This window comes from Equus quagga, chromosome 8, assembly GCF_021613505.1.
Source record: "Equus quagga isolate Etosha38 chromosome 8, UCLA_HA_Equagga_1.0, whole genome shotgun sequence".
NCBI classification, from domain to species: domain Eukaryota; kingdom Metazoa; phylum Chordata; class Mammalia; order Perissodactyla; family Equidae; genus Equus; species Equus quagga.
The window spans coordinates 20,114,806-20,121,293 of NC_060274.1; positions in this window are offsets into that span (position 1 = coordinate 20,114,806).

The window sequence follows — 6,488 nt, forward strand, 5'->3', positions numbered from 1 at the left end:
TTCAAATGTATTGATTTGAAATTATCAATTAAATTTACTGGTAATTATTTAAGACTAAACTTTAAAAGGGCAAAAATAAGGTAAGAAGAAGGCATTGAGAAAAAAGAAGACAAGGTCATCCAAATATGCTTTCCCTTTCTGGAAATTAAGACTTTACCAAGGCAGGCAGGAGTTAATACATGTGCAGAAAACTAAAGGAAGGTTCTATTAGTAGGACTGAAGAAAATTACTACAAGTATGAGTTACATAAAAATTAACAAATATAGATGAACATACTAATCTATAAGAGTTTAAAGAATGTTAAAGGTACATAAATTCAGAAATGCTTGTCAGTATGAATATTTATTCAGTACTGGTAAGGTAGTATATTACATTCAGTATAAAATGTGTAGCAGGGTAGAAAGTGTTGAGTATTTTGATTGGGGAAATCTATTTAATGCAAAATGCAGTGGAGATCAAGCAAAAGAATATCCAACATATTATCTCAAGACAGTGATTTAATGTGCTGCTGTAACAAGAAGGTCAACAAAATACTCATCATCCGTATTTGGCAATAAAACAAATATTACCCACAAACAAAATTGTGAACATTCTCCTTTGGAATGTGCACACAATTTTCATTGTTCTCCAATCATAAAAGACATGATAGAGGAACTGGTCTAGATTATAAATGAGCAAAAGGATTGAAAGGTTTCCACATAAAATCATTTGAAAATTCGTATTCTTCAAATGAGAAAGGTAAGAAGTGAGTGAGAATAAGATTTTACAAAAAGAAAGAAATGGATAAGGTAAGCACACCTTCCAAATCATAGTGTACTCTAGTGGGTGTTTTGAAAAATAAAGTTTACACAGTCGTTGAAATATGAAAGTGAAATATACACAAGAGGTAATAAACTCATTACTGAAGATGTAGTATTGACTGAAAATACAAATGAGATCAAAGAAGGTCTTTGTAGAAAATTGATTTGTGGAAAATTGATATGTAATGTATTGCTAAGGGAGTATAATGATGTTCAAGGTAGATCAGTGTTGTGAGAGTGAATACCATGCTCCCTGGACAATTGATTTAATGTAGTATGACATTTCTTACATTCTTATATTTAATTCATGGGTTCAGCCTGATAATTCAAGCCCCAGTGAGAATTTTCAGTTTATTTATCCAATTTGGCTATCTGCATTGCTTAAATCAAGAAGGAGATTGACGCATCTTCGCTGGACTTTATGCTCTGAAGCAAAGGCAATTAAAATTGTAAAATAAAACCTCTTCCTTTCAGAAACTCAAAGCATTTTCATAAAACATAGTTGATTAACAAAGTAAACAAAATATTTTAAAAGAACTAAAATAAGCCAAATTTAATATATATTCAAGTGTTTCATTGGCTGATTAATTAGGCTATAACCATATATGAAGAGATAGGACCAAAAGCATCAGCTTCCATGAGCAATTAGAACTCATCAATAACTATGGGGGCTCATGTAGTTGGACTGGAAAATATACATTTGGCTACATACTGTTCTGCCACAACTGTCCAAACATTTATTTTTAAAGTATTAAAACACAATTGAGGAGAATAAGCCAAACACAATTATTCTGGAAGCACAATGAGGACCACGATTATTATCTGCTTTATTCCCTGCTGTATTACCAGTGTCTAAAACAATGTCTATTTCGTGATAGGTGCTAAAATATTTGTTGAAAAAATGAATGGATACGTTGTTCTTGAACACTAAAAGTAGCATCTTATTTTAATGCCTTTCTTTAAGAAGATCAAAGCCAGCTGGTTTACACATGTTTCTAATTTCTTCTTCATCTAATGTAGAGGGAGTAATTATTTCGCAACTATTTTGCGAGTCCAAGTAACTAGCCTAATTAGTATTAAACCATTTAGAAACATGTTTATACTACAAACTTTATTAGATTTGAAATACTGAAATTTGTTCCAGATGTGAAGAAATTATTTTCATTACTCTACTGCATGTGTCAACCAAAAACATATGAAACTTAGATATCTTTTAAAGGTCAAAAGAAGATAATACATAAATGGAAGCTAATCTTTATTCAACGTTGTGGCTGTATGATTCGAAAACAACCATTTGAAAAGGTTCTCAGAAACATCCTAGAGATACGCAAAATAGGCATATTACCCTAGTCCGATAGATGGGAAAATTGAGGCACCAAGAAACCTTTTCCTTGTCTGAGTTTAGTCAGCAAATTAGGGGCAGTGCCACATCACACTATCTTTATTCCAAATTCATGAGTTCATAAAGAATAACCATACAAAATGAACTAAGTGTTATTTTCATTTTTCCCTCAGCTTTGCACTGATGCTCTCTTCTTAGAAAATGCTTAAGTAATAAAGAAAATGAATTTTAATTCCTTTCCTTTGGGCCTTTCATCTGTTGAGGGCATAAGCATTACAGGTGATTGTTCTACTTGCTTAAAATAGTCATCTTTTATAACAGTTCTAATAACAGCAGTAACCTAGTTGCACAGTCTCACAGTCAACTTTTGAACAATTAAGCAAGAAAAGTATCTAAATTTTCAGATCCAATAAAAGCCTTCATTAGAAAAGGCTTTATCTTACTACGGTTTCACCTGCACGATACATTAAATGATTATTTCTGTTTAATCAGCAATATATTGTATTCCTGCTTAACTGTAACAGAAAATCTACAACACAGTTGTTATCCATCCAGCACACCACCAAAACATTGATCTACCTAAAACACAGCCCTTATCCTTTCAATTTCATAGCTCAAAACCTTCAATATACCCCAGTTGCCAAAAGAATAATGTTTAAATTCCTTAACCTGGCACCCAAAGACCATCGACAGGGGGAGGGGTTCTCGGAAGAAAAACATGGTAACTATTCATATCCCATCCTCCCTTTCCCGTCCCTAAGGTGGAGAAAGTCCAAGGTAAGGAGCAGACCAGAGAAAGAGAATTCTAAATATACCCCAGGGATTTTTAAAAGAGTGAAGGCATATTTTTGAAAGTTTCTAGGTAATTCTGATATGACCTTTATTGAAAGGCATTGATAAAATTTCATCCCATTCTCCTACTCAAACTTTTTCTAACAAAACAAGCCTTGCATGTTGCCACACCTCAGCTCATACCTCTTACTCCACAAAAAAATATTCACCCATCTTTCATTTCTTTTATTTGCATTTGCCCTCCTTGTTTGTTTTGTTTGTTTGTTTGTTTTGGGGGATTTTTTTGGTGAGGAAGAGTGTCCCTGAGCTAACATCTGTGCACATCTTCCTCTTTTTTATATGTAGGACACCACCACAGCATGGCTTGAGGAGTGGTGTGTAGGTCCACACCCAGCATCCAAACCAGTTAACCCCAGGCCACTGAAGTGGAGTGCATGAATTTAACCACTACACAACTGAGCCAGCCCCTGTATTTTCCCTTCCTTAAAATTCATTTCAAATTCAACTTATTCATGAAAACTTTCAGTTCTGAAAGGAATCATGAAAAGGTTCTTCTTTGCCACTTTTATATGAGATAACCCTGTGAAATAATTTTACTGATTTTTTTTTAATTAGTACTTTACCTGGTCTCATCCACAATTGCTGTGATCATTTTCAAAATAATGACTTATTCCAACTATAAATGCCACTAATAAAAATATTTTTAGAATAGTTATGAAACTTCCTTAATAAATATAAATGTATTATTTTTAATATCATTAGTCATAGCCAATAATTTTCCTTTGAGTGAAGATTTAATTTTCTGGGAATGGACAATTGTCATGAAAATTCTTAAATAATAAAAGTAATCAGGATCTTTGAAGGCGGAGGCCTGTGTCTTGCTCACAATTGAATCTCCAGAACCTAAAGTAGTACCTATAACTCATTAAGTATTTGTTGAATAAATGGATACATTTTGGATAAAAAAATCAGATGTGATTCTGAAGAAATTATATTTATTTGGCTCTAAAGGCAATCCTGAAGAGTGGCTCCAAAAATGTTTGGGCAACTGCAAAATCATTGGCTTTCTGAAGAGAACAACAATCTCTTGGATACAAAAATATGACTTCATTTTTGTAAACCGCTATTATTTTTGGTCACATCTGGTGTATGCATTTATTTTGGTGGTTATTTAAGAAATGTTATTTAAGTTATTAAAATTTAAAATTACACATACTATTTAACTTTTATTTTTAAATAGCATAAACAGTTAAGAAATACTGGAAGGAAACTACATCAAAATATTAACAGTTATTAGCTATAGAATGTAGTATAACGGATAATTTATTTTTTCTATATTCTTTCCTAAAATTTATATAATAAATGTGTTAATTTATTAAAATGTTACACTAAGATGGAAAATAAATCAAATAGTTACCAAGTATCTTCTATAAGTGAGGATGGATTCAAGGAATCAAAGTTTTCTGGGTCACAGCTGCTGTCTTCACCTGCCTTATGCACCATCTAAGATATTCTGCCACTCCTTTTACATGGTAAGAACTCTGTTGAGTACTGCAGACACCACAGTGAACAAAATACTGCTCTGGCCTCAAGTTCCTCCAGGAACTTGGAGTCTAGTGAGAAACACAGCTGGTACGTAATCAGTAGAGAATCGTGTGGAAACTACTTTAATAAGAGGAAGCCCAAAGTACTCTGAATCCATGTGGGAGGGGCACCAATCTTCAAAGGTCAAGAAAGGCTTCCCAGGGAGAGTGACAGAGAAATGAAGACTGAGAGACAAATAGGAGTTGCCTAGGTGAATGAGTAGGCAAAAAGATAGTCCAGGCAGAGAAACTGTAACAGTCCAGAAGTAAAAGAGAGTGTGGTGCTTTGAGGGAAATATAAAGAGTTTGGCACAGTTAATGCAGAGAATGGTATGGGGTGGAGGTACGGGATAGGCAGGCCCTTTGAGAGAGAAAGACATGATGAAGGGCTTTATAAACAAGGTGAAGGAGTGTGAAGAGATGGCAGCAAACAGCACTAACAAGGCTGAAGTTGGTGGGGAAAAGTAAGTAACACAATTATATTTAAGATTTTCAAAAGTGACTCTGACTAAATCGAAGAGAAGTTATGGACCTGAACAATGTGAGAAGCAAGGAGAACAGTTTAAAAGCTGCTGGACTACAAAGTTCCCAGGATAAAACAGAGAAGAGTATCTTTGTAACTTTGAAGTAGGAGAGATATCATAGACTGGACACAAAATGCACTAACCATAAAAGAAAAAAAGACTGAGAAATTGGACATCACCAAAATTAAAAACTTCTATTCCTCAAAAGACATTACTAAGAAAATAAAAATGCAAGCAACAGATGGGAAAAACGTGATGAGTATAAAGATAAAGATGAATATAACAAAAGTCATATCTGGACTATGTGCAGAACTCCTACAAATCTATAATAAAATTACTAATAACCCAATTACTTAAAATGAGCAGGGGCCGGCCCTGTGGCTGAGTGGTTAAGTTTGTGTGCTCCACTTTGGTGGCCCAGAGTTTCGCTGGTTTGAATCCTGGGCGTGGACATGGCACTGCTCATGAAGCCACGCTGAGGCGGCATCCCACATGCCACAACTAGAAATATATATATATATATATATATACACATCTATGTACCGGGGGGCTTTGGGGCGAAAAAGGAAAAATAAAATCTTTTAAATAAACAAATAAATAAAATAAAATCAGCAAAGGCTTAAAGAGCTGCTTCACACAAAAAATGATATATGAGTGGTCAGTAGGTACATGAAAAGGTGCTCAACATGACTGATGAGTCTTCAGGAAAATACACATTAAAAACTCAATAAGATACCATCTCCCACACATAAAATAGTAAAAATTATAAAGATTATAAAGACTGAAGCCACCAAATGGTGGTAAGGATATGAAGCAAACAGGGATGTCATAAACTGTTGAGGGAAGGATTAAAATATCCAACAAATTTGGGAAAACGTTTGAGAATTTCTTGTAAATTTAAACATACGTCTGTCCTGTGAAGGAGCAATTTCACCCCTTGATATTTACCCAAAAGAAAGAAAAACGTATGTCCACAAAAAGGCCTTTGTAAGAATGCTCATAGTAGCTTTATTCATAATAGACAAAAACTGGAAACAACTCAAATATTATCAATCAGGAAATGGATAAACAAATTACAGTGTCTTCATACAGTAGAACACTATTAAACAATAGAAAAGAACACATTACAGATACATGCAACAACATGGATGAATCTCAGAAACATTATTTTAAGTAAAAGACACCAGAATACACACTGTTTGATTCTACTTATGTAAAGTTCAAGTACAGTCACACTCATCTACACAAACAGAAATCAGAAGAGTGATTATCTTTGAGTGAGAGGGAAAACTAGTAGGAAAGAAGCAGGGAATTTTCTGGAGTGATAGAAATGTTTCATATTTTGACTGAAATGCTACTTACGCAGGTATACGCATTTGTTAAAATTATGGGAATTGTACACTTAAGATCTGTGTATTTTGCTGTATGTAAATTACATCTCAATAAG